Source organism: Ambystoma mexicanum, chromosome 12 (assembly GCF_040938575.1).
Source record: "Ambystoma mexicanum isolate Mex_15411 chromosome 12, UKY_AmexF1_1, whole genome shotgun sequence".
Lineage (NCBI taxonomy): Eukaryota > Metazoa > Chordata > Amphibia > Caudata > Ambystomatidae > Ambystoma > Ambystoma mexicanum.
The window spans coordinates 519,886,585-519,905,102 of record NC_090936.1 but is presented as its reverse complement, the minus strand read 5'-3'; the positions used below and the strand labels follow the sequence as shown (position 1 = coordinate 519,905,102).

General features: G+C 47.7%; 1 protein-coding gene across 1 annotated transcript in view; it reads left to right on the top strand.

The window, feature by feature from the left end:
• The first annotated feature begins 442 nt into the window (after positions 1-442).
• LOC138513733 (uncharacterized) overlaps positions 443-18,518 on the top strand; it is a 440,991-nt gene continuing 422,915 nt past the window's right edge. The window contains exon 1 of the mRNA XM_069628814.1: positions 443-649. The gene's annotated coding sequence lies outside the window, so the exon portion shown is untranslated. The remainder of the gene's footprint in view (positions 650-18,518) is intronic.

Below are 18,518 nucleotides of genomic sequence, written 5' to 3'. Positions count from 1 at the left end.
AAAAAAACATTTTTCAGAATTCCATGCAAACACAAGACTGGTGGCTGTCTGACGCATGACCACGAACATCTTGACAGCTCTGAAAATATAATTTTGCACAGAGATTCAAGATTTGGGAGTCTATATATTACACACACGTGTGGAACAGACGCATTAACTCACTGAGCTGCCTCTCAAGACGCCGATTGTCTTGTGTCACACCTTTAATGAGTCTTGGCTTTTCGAGAGCACTTTGCGATTACCCGTTATAATTATGGGCCTACATGTCCCAACATGCAACGTGCTGTTGGCTAAAAAGTGAGCACGGGCAAAGGTGGCTGTGACTTTACCTTGTCCCAAAGCTTACTAGATAGCTAAAGTTATCCTATGGGGAGGAGGGGTCTTGTCTTAAAAATAAAAAGGATTAACTACGACTATGCAGAAAGCATGCGTGCCACGGGCGCCCTTGTTTTGTTAATGCTAATCCAGCGGTTGTCTCATGGCGAAAGAGGTAAAAAAAAAATGCTACCTGCATGTCCATTTCGCCTCCCTTCCCCCAGGTTTTCAGCTTGACAGGGCAAAGGTCGAATTTTCACTCTGGCTTTCTTCGCAAAAACAACGCTGGTTCAAACCCCTCGTGTCCGCTCGTTTTGCATCAAGTTTCTAAGAGGTAAGGCGGTTTCTACACAAAGCGCTGCGCGTTCTACGCGCTATTACTTGGTCTCGAGCCCTTCGTTTTGTGTTTCTTCTTTAGCCCGATTTGATTATACGATGTTCAAATACGCAGGCGCAGCTGAAATTATAAAAGTGAAATGATTGCCCCGGCCCTGTTTTTGCTAATTGTAAATCAGTGTCTGTCTCGTCATTGCCATTTATTCACTGCGTTTGAGGCTATTCGCTAAATGCATGAGTTTTTAAAGATTGTATATAATTTTCTATTGCTTGCAGTTTGAATTTTGGTAAAATCTAGCATTAGAGAAATATAGTAAGGGCAATTTTCAGATATCTGCTCTCCATTGACACCTATTGGCCGGGAAGGGGATTGGCTGGGGAGCGAACTGACTTTAAAGCGGGTGCGTTGACAGGTAATAATTTCCAGCGTACAGGGAGCATGTCCGCCGCTCCTTGCCGGCGGATTACTCTCCAGCTTTCTAGCTCCGGACCGCATATGTATGCTGTGTCCACCGCCGATGTTCACCTACGTTTTATATACCTCGCCCCGCCCTCCACCCCTTCTGTGTTTCTGAGATTTCCAGGCTATTATATTGCCCTGCTTTTTCAGAATGAATCGCAAATTCATTAGTCGTGCTTGAACCATTTTGAGAGTAACTCAAACTACCTACGTTTTAAGCGGTTCCAGGCTTCTGGAACGTTCTATCTTCTTAATCAATTTATGCCAGAAAAAAGTAAAGGGTTTTAAAACGGAGAAGGGCACTGCAGAGGTCGGCACCCTGCCATCACCCCAGGCTCAAGTATCGGCTTGCGCTAGAAATAGAAACAAGCATTGGCAAAGTTAATAGTTTTGGCATTTGCAGTTAATCGAATTTCATACGTAGAACAATGGGAAGGAACAAGTAAGGACAGTGGGCAGGCAATGAATGTCAGTGTGGGGGGAGGAATGACAGTGTCGCAGGTGGGAGAATGACAGACGTGGGGGACTGAATGAAAGCATAGGGAAATAATGATGCTTGTGGGGGGAAAGACATCGCAAAGGGTGAAGGATAACACATCTCATTGAGGGCAGGTCAGCAACAGTACACAGGAACATTGTAAAACATTTGGGAAAAGGAATAACAGTAAAAAGGAGCTGCATTAAAAGGGGAAGGAATGACAGAGAAAGGGTAAGGAATGCCAGCAAAAACGGAAAGGTTTGGCAGCAGAAGGCAGGATAAAAACACAGAATAGGACCCTTGTACAACATTTTCATGATGTGTGTGCCTACAATATATGCCATGATGCCTTGGTCTACATCATATTCAAAAATAGCCTTGTAAATATCTTTCATACTGCCTGTGACCAAATATGTCGGCATTGCCAATGTTAAAACACTTTAATTATGCTGGCTACAATAAGCCACCACTACCACTGCAAGTCATATGTTAATGATGCCTCTGTCCACGATATATGCCAGCTTTACCAATGTAAAATAAGTTTCCATGCTGCTTGCAGCCAAATATATCCCAGCATTACTGTTATAAAAACACTTTCATGATGTTTCTAACTGTTTATTCCGCCTATGTATAGCATGTTATTGATGTCTAGTTCACACTATATGCCAGCATTGCCCTTTAACATGTTTTAATTTGGCTGTGCCCAAATATATACCTTTGTAAAATATGCTTGCCGGTGCTACAATGCATGGCGGCGCAGACACTGTAAAGCACTGATTCACGAGGCATGTGTCTACGGGATATACTGCTGTTCCACCAGAACACTTTTTTTTTTTTTAATGCAGCTCGTCCCCTATATATGCCAGTATTGGTACTGTAACTCTTTTTTGTGATGATGTCCACAATAAATACCAACACATTACGCGAGGGCTGCCACCCCCCTCCCTCCCCCCTGCCAAACACACACGTGCATCCCACACACACATCTCTCTCTCCATTCACCTCTCTCCATCTGTCCCCCTTTTCTTTCTCAAACTCTGTCGCTATCCCTTTTTGTCCTTTTTTTGAAAACTTACAACTCCGACAACTGGCAGTGTCTGTGCCATGGGGCCCAGCCCATGAGGGCCCGGGAGGGGAGTTAGTGGGGTAAAGTATTGTGGCATACTTTCGGTATGATAACCAGTAGGTAGGAGACGTGGGCCATCCACATTTCTTAGAACTCGAGCTCACAGCTCGTACTCCCAGTTTGCTCAATGCAGGTGAAAGTCCATAAAAAGAAACGCAAGGACTGCAACATCCGAGGTGGTCCTCTAAGAATAGTATACAAGAATAGTATACAACGTATCGCACATTTACAGAGCGCAGATGTGGGAGAGTCAGCAGCATACTCTGGAGAGGGGGTTGGATCAGAGTGCTTGAGGAGCACTGCCGACCCATAAAATCGCAGGAATGGTTGGGTGGGGTGCACAGTAGGTGTGCGTGAGAACGCCTACCAGTGGAAATGGAGCAAGTGCGATTACCGTGCATGCGCGGTGAAAGCATGGGCAAAGAAAGTCTGAACTTATGATTGGTAAAACAATATATCGTTGGAAGATATGGCATGATGGCACACAATGCAACTATTTGTATTGAGGTGAATTCAACCACAAGGGTTGTCAGTTGCTGCGCCAACCAGAAATTCAGTGTTCCCAAGATTCTGTCCCTTCTCTCTCTTACCAGTGACCATGCTTGAGGGCTTAAGGTGACTAGCACAACCAAATGTACCAACACCAACAATGGGAAGTGGTTCAAGCGCCACTTCCCTTTATCACATCCTGTCATTCATCCAACACAGAATTCTGCGTGGGGCTCCACCAGCCTCTAACTTTTTGGTGTCTTCACATGTCTGAGTGGAGAGCCATGGCTCGCAAATGATGTGCTCTGAGTGAGCTTGGTAAATGCACTGTATACATGGTAGATACTGGTATATGTGGAGCAACACTGCACTCTATTAAGTCTTTGTCTACAGTGCACACTTAAAAGATTTCGTGTTGACAGCTATTAAGCTGGGATTTGAGCACATATTTCTGTGTTTCTCGTGGTTTCATTCGGGTAAGCAGTTGTCTATATCTCCTTATCAGATCTTTAGTTTTGAAACATGTAAAAACTATTCTGTGTTCAATGAGGCAGAAGGCTACATCAAAAGCACTAATCCAAATGGTAAGACTGTGTTTGGTGAAATATCATTCAGTTTGAAAGGGCAAAAGAGCGCGGCAGAGTGTGTGCATAATGACTACAAGGCAAATCAGTCGAACACGTGGCTTCAAAACGAAAGTGTCAATCATGGAATCCAAGGAAGGGAAACAAACTGTATGCATGGAAAGCAGTGCGATCCACCAATATACCACAAGTGGCTATTACGAAGGTGACAAGTGTGCTACCAAATATGATTCAATGTTTGATTGGTGTGCTGTGCCGAGGTAGGGCCGTGCACAGGCATTTACTTTTAAGGTAGAGGACAACGGTTGTGGGATAGCTCAGTGGGTTGAATGCCCGCTACATACATTTGTGTGATTTCAATGTTCCAAGCTTGAATCTTGTTGGGCGGGCACAGCGTTTTATCATCTAAGATAAATTAAAGTAATCGCCTTTTTTTTTTTTATTGTTGTTGGTTTTTTGATAGTTTGTTAGGCTCACTTTCTTGTTCTTTTTCTCCGAATGCTCAGGGGTGAAAATCGTATTTTTTGTTTTTTTTGTTTTTCTCACTGAAACTATTATCAGCGACGGCCAAGTGTGGAGTTATGGTCTTGGCATTGGTTGTCTGATCGACATCTATGATGGCATCGTAAATAATTTCCTCAATACATGGTAATGGTTGTAAGGTCTCTTTTCGGGCCTTGGATTGAGTCTTTGGTTTTAAAGCCTGTACCAGGGGTAGGTTTGTGTCTGTTTGACATGCTACAGAGGTTCTGGCAACTTTAAGAATTGGAACTAGATGTTTCGTGGCAGTCATAGGTTCCGCGAGGGGGGGGGGGGGGTCCTAGAACTTTGCCATAGGTGAATTTTCTGCAAGTTTTCTCCAGGAGTGTGTAATTTTTGTTCACAGGTTTGGAAGACATTCCCCAGAGTCTGCATTGCAAGGTTCATCGCTTTCAATGTCACTTCCAATAATTTATCAGAGTGCTGAATGACCAAAGATGTATTTGTGCTGTGAGTGTCTGCAATTTAATCGGCCTGAAAGAGTCGACCGGGGATGCCAATTCCACAGTGCTATGACTAACCTCAGACAACATCACAGGCGAACCAGAACGATTTTCTGGAAGTAGATTTTTTTGAAAACACCGAGTCATTGGCCTCTAAGTCAATGACTGCCTCACCCATTGACCTATCACGAGTGGGGTGCATTGGATTTAACATGTTCACCGTGGGGGGCATGCTGTTCAACATTGCTGTGTCCGATATGGACGCATCATTTTGAGGTGTTCTAGGAGTGGCACCGCCGCATGGTTAACAGCCGGTGCCACTTGGGGGGCAATATTGTCAGTTTTTGGAACAACAAGTTTCGAGATCTCTGCATTCCTAATACTTGATCGATCTTCCATTTCACTTACATTTTTCGCCCTGTATGCAGACAGTGTGCTGTTACAGAACATCCGAATATCGGAGTCCGCCAGCACTCCATTACTTTTGCTATCTCTGCAGGGCGTGGAACATGAATAACTGACAGGCCGCTGCCGTGAAGCGGGCTGCTCTCTTACCCGCAATAATGGACTTCTAACTGGCATGCCTGATTTAAGTGTCTGGAAGATAATTTTTCTAGTCCCAGGGGCGCAAGTAGGTGATTTCCTCTAATGGAGAACCCGGAAGACCAAAGCGCCTCAACGCCGCGACGACTCAGCAAAGAGGTACTTCCGCTCGGTGCGCGCACATTGGTGCGTGCGATCTGTAGTTTTTAGGGATGCAGCCCACAAGTGGGCGTGCCTTAGTAATTCTTAAAGGTGTCTTGCTCCACAGGAGTAGAATTGAGGATAGGGCATGTGGGGCTGAATGACTGTTTGTTTCGAGTGGGGAAGCTTGAGTCGAGGGACTGTGCGGTGTGTGGGGTGCCTGAGACTGTGGGACATTTTTTGCTTAGGTGTGAGAGACATGTTGAAGAGAGAGAATTGATGAGGGTTCGGTTGAATGCGCTGGGTGTGGCTGAGTTGAGTGGGAGGGCTTTGCTGGGAGGTGACGGGGTGAGAGGCAGGAGGAGGAGCAGTGTGATGTTGGATTTTGTGAGGCAGACGGGGCGGTGGGAGGAGTTGTGAGTTTATGTGTGCTAAGTATTGATTGGTGGGTCTGGTGCACATCATCCTTTAGGATGGGGAAGTGCCTGCGTGGGTCCGCCCATGCCTCCAATAATTGAGAAGAAGAATTGCTCTAAACAAACGTACACAAGATGATAAAACTATTAGTTTGGCTTACTTATGACACCCATCAATGAATGCAACGCACTGTAGTCCATAGTACCATTAATGTCTAGAAAGCTTCAAACAGTCCCTAGGCAGAAGAAGAGCGTACCGAGGCAAAGAGGTACTTCCGGGTACTTCCGCTCGGTGCGTGCCATTTTAATCTCTGGTAAAAACACTGATTAATGACATCTAGAGGCAGACTTGGGGCCTGTTTCGGCGCTGTACACGTGGAAAAGGCTCACTTCACATAAACTCCCATCTATGAGAGCCAATCCCTCATGCTCCTGGGAAAACCATGCATGCTAAATGCTGGCCTAGTGGGTGACGAACTGCTGCCGGGGCACATCTAAGCCAGGGGTGTGAACATGACGGATTTCCCAACTATCAATTTGACTGAGAGGTGTACCTTGGAATGTTGTTTAGCCTCATAATAAAAAAACTGCAGGCAAAGTAGATGCTCAGTTAAGAGCATTGCTGGATGTCAATAAAGCTTGCAGTGTTGCCCACTGCATACCTTTGCCACATACCATAACGTCTTCATTAAGACTCACCTGCAAATATGCGAAAACAGAGTTCCTGTGTCTTCTTCACCTGTAGCATCAGAGATATTTTGTCAATGGCTCAAGCCATTTTGCTTTCCTTTGCAAAATGTAGGTTTAAATGTCCCTTCATAAATGCAGATTTTGAGGTAGCGTGTGGCGGGGTGATGTTCCAACAAACCGTATAGGGCAACGGATGTAGGCTGACACACAATATACAGCTTAACCCTTCACTTATAACTTCTGCCTCTTACCTGTCTCCAAACCCTGCTCTCCTGGGTTCAAGCTCACCCTGGTGTACCTCACTAGGAAGAAGGTAAGAGTAGGGAAGGTCAAGAGGTTCGGGCAAGCAGGTCCCCCAAATGCCCCTAAGGAGAAAACACAAGGTTAGAGTAACTGGAGCACAGAAGGAGAGGCAGACAAAAAGATTGCTGGTGTATGGTTAGTTTCAGTTGTTAGAAGTTTACTTATATACTTTTCCGGTACACCAGCAGGGCAAAACACAAGACGCTGTAGTTCTCCTAAGCAGCTGCATTACTAAAAAAGAAAACACACAAATATAAAGAGTCCTTTTAAAAATATAAAGTGTCTTTAAAGAAATATCAAAGTCCATACCGTGCACTGTATTAAGACTTATTTATGAGTGGATTCCTGCCTCTGTCACCCCTACGCAGACCTACTCCTCTTTTGAATGCCTCGTCTGCCGGCTCTCTCTCTCCCCAAGCCATTCCCTTACTGTGGCTACTATCTATCGGCCACCTGTCAGATTTCTTCCTTCCTCTCTGCGAGGGCTGACTTCTCCTCTTCACTCCTGGCCTCAACCACTCAACTCCTACTTCTTGGAGACTTCAACATCCACCTGGATGCCTTCTGTCCCCTCTCTGGACTCTTTCGCGACATCTGCGACTCTCTCTCACTCACCATTCTCCCCTCTGGCCCGACTCATTCTGCAGGGCGCACTCTCGATGTTCTGATCTCCTCTGAACTTCCTCTCTCTGTACCTCTCTCTACTCCTCTATCCTGGAGTGATCACTTTCTCCTATCCTCCCACCTCACCCTCCCTACCCCCCAGGCTAACTCACCTCCATCACTGCCACCCACCTTCTCAGTCATTCGACCTATGAAGCGTGTGTGAGTTGAGGCTTTCACCACCACCTCACCCCGCCTCCCCCTTTGGCTGACTCTCACCCTGACACAGCCCTCTCCATGCTCCACTCTTGTATATCTGATACTCTTGATATCCTTGCCCCTGTCATGAGAATCCGCCTGAAGCCCAAGCCAAGTGTAACTCCTGGTATGACTCAGATCTCTTCACCCTAAAACGCAAGTGCAGAGTGGCCGAGAGGAAATGGCGTGCTTCGTGTTCATCCTCTGACAAACTGGCCTGTCGCCTGCTGCAAAGGCAATACCGGCTCTCCGTCCTCATCAAGAAGAGAGCTCAGATCCAAGCCCGCATCTCTGCAGAATCTAACAACTCGGCTGAACCCTTTAAAAATCTGCAAGGAACTAGCCAATCCTGCCGCAGTCTCTACCTCAGTCTCTACCTCTCCTGTACCTTCCCAGGCCCTCTGCACGGCACTGGCTTCTCACTTCATATAAAAAAATCAGGACATCGGGTCCTCGCTCTCCTCCTATCGCCTCCCTCCCTCCCGCCCTTGCTCTTCCTCTGGCCCTTCTGCAGCCACCTCCTCCATCCTTCTCTGCCTTTCCCCTTTCTCTGCGGACAAGGTTTCTAGACAAGTCCGATCTATGAAAGTCGAAACAGGTTCACCCCTGTTCCTCCAAAACTATCAAGGACCACATTGACTCTCTGGCTCCTGCCCTGGATGATTTCTGCAATCACTACTTCGCCACTGGAGTCTTCCCATCCCCCTTGAGGCACTCCCTTGTGCACTCCCTCCTTAAGAAACCCTCCGCCGACCCGTCCTGCCCGGCTAACTATCGCCCAATCTCCTCACTCCCTTCTTAGGCAAGCTCCTGGAGAAACTGGCCATCTCCCATCTTAATCTCCACACTGAATTTGTTGGTTGTCTTCATGACCATAAGTCTGGCTTCAGAGCTGCCAGAAGCGCGAAAACTGCTCTCCTGAACATCCGTGAAGACCTGCTCTCCAACCTTGACTCTAACACCCTATGTGTCCTCATCTTGCTTGATCTCTCTTATGCCATCCTGCTCAACCGTTTCCATGATAACCTGGGTATCGCTGGTCAGGCTCTGGCGTGGCTGACCTCTTTCCTCTCTGACCAACCCTCCCAGGTCCAACTGGGGTCCTTCCTCTCCGGTATCTTTTTCTCTACCTGTGGTGTCCCCCAGGGATCTAACCTCTCTCCCTGGCTGTTCAACCAATACCTGGCATTCCTAGCCCATCGCATCGCCACTCTCTGCCCCAATTTTCAGTGCTATGCAGATGATACCCAGCTCATTTTTAGGCAACCCTCGGCTGCCTCCTCTCCTTCCCTCATCTCTGTCTGTCTGCTATCTAGGAGTGGTGTGCCGCCAATGACCTCTGCCTTAATGCCAGTAAGACTGAGATTCTACTCATCGGCACACCCACTCCCTCCTTCCCTGCAGCTCTCTGGTGGCCTTTCTTGGCCCTCTTCCTGCTCCCACCTGCAAGGCTAAAATCCTTGGTGTCCCCTTTGACTCCACCCTCTTCCTTCTCTCCTCACATCTCTGACATCTCTAAGAAGTCACACTACCAGCTACACCTCCTCAGAGGTATTCTTCCTTTCCTCTCCTTCCCCCAGAAGCTCACCGTTTCCAGAGTCCTGGTTCTCTCTAGACTGGACTATTGTAACAGCGTCTATCTAAATCTGCCTGCCTCTACTCTCCGCTCTCTGCAACTTATCCAGAACAGCACTGCGAGATTTGTCCTTGGCCTCAAGCCCAGGGACCGTATCTCTCCAGGACTGAAATCTCTGCACTGGCTCCCAGTGGCTGTGAGGATTAAGTTCAAAACCCTCTGCATTGTCCACAAGGCCTTCTGGGGCCTGGGGCCGCAATACCTTCAACTCTCTCTTCCCAAATATCTTCCTACTTAAGCTCTTCGCTCATCTGCCTCCAACTCCCTCAGGGTCAGTCGCTTCTCCAAGCAACGAGTTGGTGGTAGATCTCTCTCTTCGGCAGGGGCCTCCCTCTGGAACAGCCTTCCTGCCTCCCTGAAACTTGAGGAGAACCATCTCCGGTTCCAGAAGCACCTCAAAACCTTCCTCTTTGCTTCTGCTTTCTCTCCCCCTCTACCTCTCTCCTCTTCTCCCCTGCTGAATTCCTGCTGAAACTGCACTGGTTACCTGGCCACCCTTTTGATCTCGGGCCCTGGCCCCACCAATTGCACACCTGCACTGCCTCCCTGGCAACCCCCGCTCCTGGGGACTGTTGTTCTGTATCCCTACAGTCCCCCAACCAGCACTTATGTCTGCTCTTACCTGCACTTGCCACCATCTGGCCGTTCTATTATCTTATTTATTCTACTATCCCATGTTCTGCACTTTCTCCTCTCCCATCCCCCCTGCACTTATCCCTTTCCCCCTTCCCATGCACTTGCGCGATCTGAATGACACCTGGCCTAGTAAGATCGTTGTCTGTCTTCCCTCTGTTTCCCCCTCCCTTGCCTCGTCACGCCTCGAAACACTTGTGTATAGGCGTGTTACAAATGCCATATCATATCATAATGACCTTAATTGCAGGAAAACCTTGCCAGGGATGTCTCAATGTCCTTGCTGCTGCACTCTGGTTCTCCTTTCCTCCTGCGCTCTTCAGTGGTGGTTCTTGTGGCAGTAGGCGGCAGGCGGCAACATCAGCAACAGTGCGCAGGAACCCAAAGTCTTTGTTGGGCTTGCAGTACGCAGCATCGGGCAGCAGCCGTGTGTCTGGGCTTCAAAGTCTTTGTGCGGGCTGGGCTGTGTATGTCAGATGCAGCCCAGCACTTGGAGGCAACGGGGAGGGGGGGTCACACTACTCACTCCACCTGGGCCACGTCTTTCAGGTGTGGCCCAGGGAGTTCAGGTGGGCCACCTGAGAGGAGGTGGCCCTTGTTTTAAATGTATGCCCCCAGGAGGGCTAAAACATGTTTAAACTGCTCCCCAGCTACGGGGAGCACCAGTAATTTAGAATATGTCCCCGGTCTTCAGCAAAACAGCAGCAGCAGGGGGCAGCAACATTAATCGCAGCCAGAGACGTTTTTATGGGAGAGCAAAAGGGGCACTTGCCCTTGGTCCCAACTTGGAGGGGGCCCCACAAGGCTGCCTGATCTAAATAAATAAGATTCCATTTGTCACCATACTTAAACAGCACACATCAGGATATTTTATGGCGTGCTGCGGAGGCTCTAAACCTATTGCATGTTGGTTGTTTTGTCTTGATCAATTCAACATGCAATGCTGTCTGTGTACACTGTGGTATACATAGTCAGTACGCTCAGTACTGCACAACTCCTGTAGCATTCCTTCCTTCCTGTGGGAATTGTGTGGATCATGTGCAGTAGCCAAAGGTCTAATGCATATTTATAGTTCAGAAGTTAGCACAGTGTGTTGAACACTCATTGCAGAGATATGTGTTTATATGCAAGATTAGAATAGCATATTCTAGCAGGGATGGCTGAGCCTTTCCTATGACCGAAGTTGATAAATGTGCCTGCATATGCACTTGCTTTTGCAGCACAAAAGGCGCTATTATCAGTAATGTACCTGCACTAGATAGGTGTTTCTATACAAACTGACATGTCATCGTATGATGATGGTCTAGAAATTGACTTGTTCAGATGGGATGTTGTAAAACCTAGGCAATCACCTCCAATGATGAGCATAAATTGTTAGTCCAAAAGGTGAGTAAGTATCCAAATTCAAGACTGTGGAACCAAAGCGTTCATGCTTGTATCCTGGATTTGCCACAGTGATCTTGTCAAATCAACTAATCTGTTTTACATCAGTATGCTGTCTTCTGTATTGTTTGCCTTCTCGCATGCTGGTGGCATTGTTTAGCCCATTACCTGATCTTTCCTTTTATGGAGGCCATTTGAGTGGAAGGGGTGGTAGACAGAACAGAGCGGACCAGATGTTGTAGGCCCCAGGCAAGCATATTTTAAGGTCTGCTTGTTTGACACAAAAAACTGTTTGCTTTTTTGTAAAAGTCAAGGGTTTTTCTGCACCTTTATAAATGAGTCTTTCACAACCCAGTGTTTTGGAAGTATTTAAAGCTTTAAAACACAAAAGACAAACCCAGATTAAATCTGTTAAATCACATTGATTGGTATGCTGGTACTTGTATACTTCCCTAGATGATGGAGAGAATAACACTAGAATCATTCCCATTTTGCAAAACGTCCATCTATAACATTTTGTTTTAAAAAAGTGTCATGTTTCATAATGCGATTTGTGTACTTTCCAAGCCTGTTTTATAAAATGAGATTATTTTAGTAAGAACTGGAAAAGAAAGTCCTTCAATGCAGACATTTCAGAGTTGGCATATATCCCAGCTTCTCCCTGTAACCAGTGTGTGATCCAGGGCATCTCATTTAGTCTTGTATTGCCTAAACTCTGAAAATTGCCAGTCCCTAAACCTTTCAAACTGTCAGCTCTTCAGAGTGATATTCTCAGGGTATTATCTTCAAATAAGCCTCATTCATGGTTTCACTGAATATAGTGTTGCTTCCACTTGAATCGTGAGCATTGAGATAATTTGTATTACAGGCACACGTGTTCCTTTGATATCTAATGGCAACACTGTTTGAAAACCATGTATGTCCCACTTCTAATGTCAGTCTGTCTGGATACAGACACCTTCCTGGTGTCTTCTAATCTGCCTCCACTATCCATGCTATGGGGTTGTGTAGCTTTCTGCTTCCTTCTAGTTGGTCTCCTCTATCCATGCTTGAGTACTATTGCATTCTGTGAGGCAGCTAATGTGAGTCTGTCTATTCTGGGTTACATTTATTTTTAATTTTTTTTTGTCTTTGTAAAGCGCCTACCAGCCCAGAGGCATTGAGGCGCTGTTTCAAGAAAGTGTCTTAGTTACAACATACATGTATCTTTTACATACGGTCCTGCATTAATACTACATGCTGCATAACTTCCTGGATGCTATTGATAAAAAGTCTCTCGTATCTATACTAGAACAGAAGTAACCTCTTTGTAGACTGCCAATGTTGGCCATCAAATGCTACTTGTTTATCAGTCTGATTAGAGCAAGAATGAAGAGGGTAAGGGGACTTAAACTGAGTAAACATTCTTACTTTGCTTGCTGTGAGGCAGCATATAAAGTTATAGGACAAGGGGGGGAAGGTTGCGACAAGATATTCTTGATTACTTAATTCCTTTGGTTTGGTGGAGGGGGGCCCCAAAGATGTCCGTGTCCATAAGTGCTTATGATGGCCCTGATCGCAGCGCTCCCCTAACCGCCAGTGACTGTTTTTTTTATTTTAGAGTTATTGGTCTCTGGCATGCAAGGGTCCCTTACTCTAACTTGTTTCCTTTCTTCCGGGTCCCCGGTATGTTTTACGTCAGGGACCCAATTTTCATTTTATTTTTATTTCGCACCCGGGATCCTTTTTTATTCCCCCGACCGGGGGTTACATGCTCCCCCCATCCCCGTTTGAACTATCCTCTGCCCTGAGGATAGCTGTGGCCTGATCAGTGAATGTATCCAGCCATGATTTAGGACAGGCCACCGGTTGCCACCCAGAACCTTGAATCTCAGGCACCTCCTATAGTACCCCTTAACTCCCAGGAACCTGCTCTAAGGAAGGAGGGATGGAAGACTGAGTGGAACATCCTGGAACCTCACACTGGACCCCTGATGTATCGGCATTACCCAATATGATAGTTTCGGATTGATCGTATGGTACATCTGGCCAAATTCGACCAATACCATTCGATCGATTCAAAACAATCAAATTGGGTAATCACTATCAAACATGGGGAGCGGAGGGTTGCAGGGGGCTTCCGTGCTCCCCATGTTTGGTAGTGATGGCCTTTGGGGCTAGCAGGGGTGTTCCCCCGCTTCCAATGGTTTGGAGGCCGGGGAAGGTGAGAAAAAAAGAAAGAAAAGTGGACCCTGCGGCGTCGGATCCGACCCACCTAGGAGGTATGGAACTGACGTCACAGGGTCAGAAGAAAAGCAGACTTCAAAAAGGTAAGTAGGGGGTGGATGTATTAGGGGCTGTGGGGGTTTAACGTTTTGCCAGATTTGGCCGTGGAAAAATTGTCTTTGTGGCAAAATTGACCACAGTCAATTCGGCCGTGAAGAATTCTGCCATGGCCAAATCGTATACATCCGATGTATGATAGGTTAATTTCATAAAAGGTCTGCTCTCCCTGGTGTTACGACAGAGAGCAGCCACGGCCTCAGGTAGGTTTTACCCCTAATTTGGCAGAGCACTCGGCACCAAGTCAGAGACCTTATCTTCCAGTGGAGGAATGGGTAACTCTACCACGTCCAGTGTGGCACAACGATTGGAGCAGGATAGGGAACAACCTCGTAAGGAATTCTCTGAGGATGGGTTTCACGTTCCCTAGGAGTGGGATCTGGATCAGCGAGTGTAGGGACCCACACTAGTGTCTGATCTAACCCTTGGTCTGGGTAGACGCCAAACTAATTGCTCTCGGCATCAGCGTCTTCACTGGTTTATGGCTGACCTTCTGATCCCTCAGCGTCAGTAGCTGGAGAAGCTTCCGGGGATTGAGCCTTCAAAGGATCTTCTTTGGGCATTTCAGTGCGGAGTCGCTGCAGTCTCGTCACCAGCCCCTTGGTTCTTCATCAGCCACCTCTGGTGTCAGCTCAACCTCCTCCCCGACTGGGAACATGTGGTTCTAGTGCAAGGTCTTGATGTTCCTTGGCCGTACTTCCTCTCGCAGTCATTAGACAGTGAGCTCTCCCAGCTGATTCTTTATGATGAAAGGCTGAGACTCCCACTTGTCACCTAGCTTGTTGCGTCCTCTCTTTCCCAGGCTGCGGATCAACATGATCGCCAGGTTGAAGAGCATGAAACCTGACATGTCATAGCAGCGTTTGTTTCCTTATGCTGCTTCCTCCAGGGGCGTGCTGATATGATTGCTCCAGTTTATTATATGTTGACACTTGAGGTGTTTTTACATAGCTGGCGTATTTCTCGCTGCCTTCTCTGTATACAGACTATCCACAACACAGGTCTACAGGCAGCCGACGTCCCTAACAAACATCAAGAAATATGGTGTACACCCAGTGGCGGCATTCTTTGTACAGTTGTACGCATGGGTTAGGGCGGCCACATGCTAACTCCATCTGTTCTTCTCCTCTGGCCTCAGGGTGTCCAGCATGGCCAAGAGGGTACAATTAAACCTCTCCACTTGGGCATTCCCTTGAGGGTGATATGGAGTTCTTCAGGTCTTCTTGATGCCAACCAAATCCAGCATCTGCTTGTTGAGTGTCGATTCAAAGTTTTCTCCCTGGTCGGTATGAATCTTGGCCGGCCAGACGTAGTGCACAACGTACTTTTCCAACAACACACGGGAACGGTGATGGCACGCTGATCTTTGATGGGGAAACACCTGCGCGTACCGAGTGAAGTAGTCTCCCACTACCAGGATGTTCTGCATGCCTCGCCTGTCCATCTCCAGCTTGAGGAAGTCGATGCAGACAAGGTCCATTAGCCCAGAACTCTGCAGATGGTGAAGATAGGCTGCAGCATGGGTCTTCCCTCCAAATTGCCCTCCTGAGCCTCTGCGTCTACAGATGAAATCTTGGTGTGTTCATCTGCAACAGAATTGAACCAGTACAGTGCACATCCACATGATACACTGTTACTTCACGTTGTGATAGCATTTCTCAGATATCTTGCCACAGTTCCTTTTCCCACAATTCTTTTGAATTAATTTTCCACCCATTCTTTTGCCATGCCGGCAGCCACACAGCTAGCCCGTTGGCCACTGACAATGAATCTGTGTACAAATGACAATGACCAGGTGTTTCTTGTTTCAAAGGTTGATATACTGCATAAAGTTATGCAAAATGACTGCTCTTCCCTTTCCCTGATAAGATCTTTTTTGTCTTGCAATAATGTGACGCTGATTTCCAGTAGCGCTCAGTTCTTATGTAGCGAGCAGCGCCATTGGTCTCTTCAATATCTAACTCTCTCAGCTGGCACTCGTCATCTCCTCCTTCTTCCCCAACTTCCAGTGTTACGCAGACAACACACAACTCTTGTTCAAACTTCCTGATGACCCTCCATCATCCCGGATTGCCTTTCTGCCATCCAGGCCTGGTGCACATTCAATGATCTCTGCCTAAATGCCAGCAAAACGGAGATCCTTCCCATTGGGACCCCTGGCCCTGACTTCTCCCCTTCACTCTGGGCTTCCTCCATGGGTTCTCCCCCTGATCCCTCTTCTGAAACCTGAAACCTTGGTGTCCTCTTCGATTCCTCTCTCTCCTTCCTCCCTTACACTCGGGACATTGCCAAGATGTCCCACTTTCAGCTCTTCCTTCTGAAAGGAATTCTACCTTTTCTCACTTTCCCCCAGAAACTCAATGCTACCTGAGCCCTGGTTCTCTCCAGGATTGACTATTGTAACAGCCTCCTCCTGAATCTACCTTCTTCTACTCTGCAACCTCTCCAGCTTATACAGAATAGGGCATCAGGACTTATCCTTGGCCATAAGCTGTTAAAGAAAGCGTCGCGTGGGCGCTGAGTACCTGAACTTCCGGTTTTCGGTCGTGGTGAAGTCGCCAGGCTGTCCGACTGATGATTGCAGAAAGTGTAACGCGAGAAACCGGCACAAACCCCACCATGGAATCCACAGGGTCAGAGGTGAACCGGCTCCCAACGCCACGGATGCGCACTTCCCTGATTTTCGTGACATTGGGACAGTGCAAGCACTGACAGGGAAGGCGGGTCTTGACACAACGATGATGGTCCACAGCAGAATTCTACAGCGAAGACTCCAGGAGGTGGCAGCAGGCACATTTCAGAAACTGGAGTTGGCAGAAGCAGCACCAGAGGCAGGAACCCCCAACAGAGGAGACAGGAGCAAAGCCAGAAGCAGTAGGTTGAGTAGAACTTGGCAGGGTCAGGAACCCAAGGGCAGCCTAAAAGGGGAGACTAGAGTCAGGAGGGAGAACCCCAGACGGAACCAAAAGGACAGGAAGGGGGCAGGAACAACCCCCACAGGAACCAGCAAGAGAGACCAGAGAAAAGGGGTAAGGAAACAGGCTGAAGCAGGCAAGGTGCAACTCAGGAAGCTGCACGGGTGAGGACGCGATCAGAATTTCCAAACAGACGCGGTGTGTTTAAAAAAAACAGGCCCTTTAAATAGGGCAGGCAGCACCCGGGAGGCTTGGAACGCAAGCCGTGCTGTCCCCGGGTGCTGACGCGCCCAAAACAAGGCTTGGGAAGCAAGCTTGCGGCTTCCCAAGCGCTCTGTGGACGGCGCATGCACGGAGGGCGAAACACGGCCTCCCGCGCATGCGCGAGCCCACGCACACTGGAAACCCGGAAGCGGCAAGTGGCGCGAAAGGCCGTGGTCCCCCCAACCTAAATCGGGGATAAAGACGCCAGGACAGGGTGCGCCGGGACCGGCAGGTGCGCCCCTCGCCCCAGGTAAGTGGTGTGATAACACAAGTCCAGGAATTGCATCTCTCCTGCTTTAAAGAGAGTTCACTGGCTCCCGGTTGCTTCACGGGTTAAATTCAAATCCCTCTGTATCGTCCATAAGGCGGTCTGGGGCCGGGGACAACACTATCTGCAACTCTCTCTTACAAAATATTGCCACTCCAGACCCCTGCACTCCTCTGGCACCAACTCTTTGTGCATAAAGCATTTCACTAAACAGAGGGCAGGTGGTCAATCACTTTCCTCAGCTGGCTCCCTTCTTTGGAACAGCCTCCCCCTCCCTCTTCATCTTGAGCAGGACTTTCTTAAATTCTGGAAGCTCCACAAGGCCTTCCTCTTTACTTCTTCCTCCCCGCCCACTCTCCTCTGCTAATCACACAGTTGCTTGTTTGGTGTGCAGGGCCTTTTTACATCCTCAGGGCCCTGACCTCCCTCAGCAAATTGCCCCCAGCTTTTGTCTTCCTCAGCACTTGCCTTGGCTCACCCTACATTGCACTTCACCTGTTGCTCACCCATGAGCACCACAGCACCTATCCCATTCCCCCTCCCTTCTGCACTTGCACGTTCTGAACACTCACAAGGCATAGTAGGTTCGTCCCCCCACTGTATTTAACATTTCTTATGTATTTAATTGTATTGTTTCATTTCACATCCCCTTGTCCCCTCCCTGTTTCCCTGTGGGCGCTTTGAATTTACTTCCTGTATAAGTGCCTAACAAGCAAACAATAAATAAATCGGTGAACCAGGCATGTTCTGTCTGCTCTACTGTCAAATCCCCATAAGGAACTCTCAGTTTTACTGGAGACTCGTGTACTTCTGTCACTTCCTGTGGTGTGTAGTCTACGGGTGGTATATTAGCCAATTGCTCATGTAGTTTCGCAACCCCAACCATTCCTGATTTTGCTCTATCTTGAAGGTACTATTTCCATTTGATTATTCTGGCTTCTTGAGCGTGACCTGTCCTGTGTGCCTTAGGAGAGCTCAACACCCACTGCATTTTTGGGATTTCGGGCCTGATCAATACAGCATGACCCACTGTCAGTTGTCCAGTGCCAATAAGGGCCACGCTAGTAATTGTTCTCAAATGGAGTGTACATATCACCCGCCTCGGGTATTTTGGGACTCCAAACTTCCAAAGGAATTTGCTTATTGTCTTGCTTTTGCCATAGGCTCCAGTTAGCATAATTTTCTTGTACAGATACATTCAACTCCACTTCTCCTGACTTGAAAGGCAACAAATCGAGCACACGCTGCACTGTGTCCTTTGCCAAATCAAATGCTCCCTGCTGCTCTACGCCCCCACTCAAAGTGGGTGCCTAAATTTGCTCTAAATGTGGTATTTACTGTCTCCAAAATCCAAACAGGCCTATGAACTGCT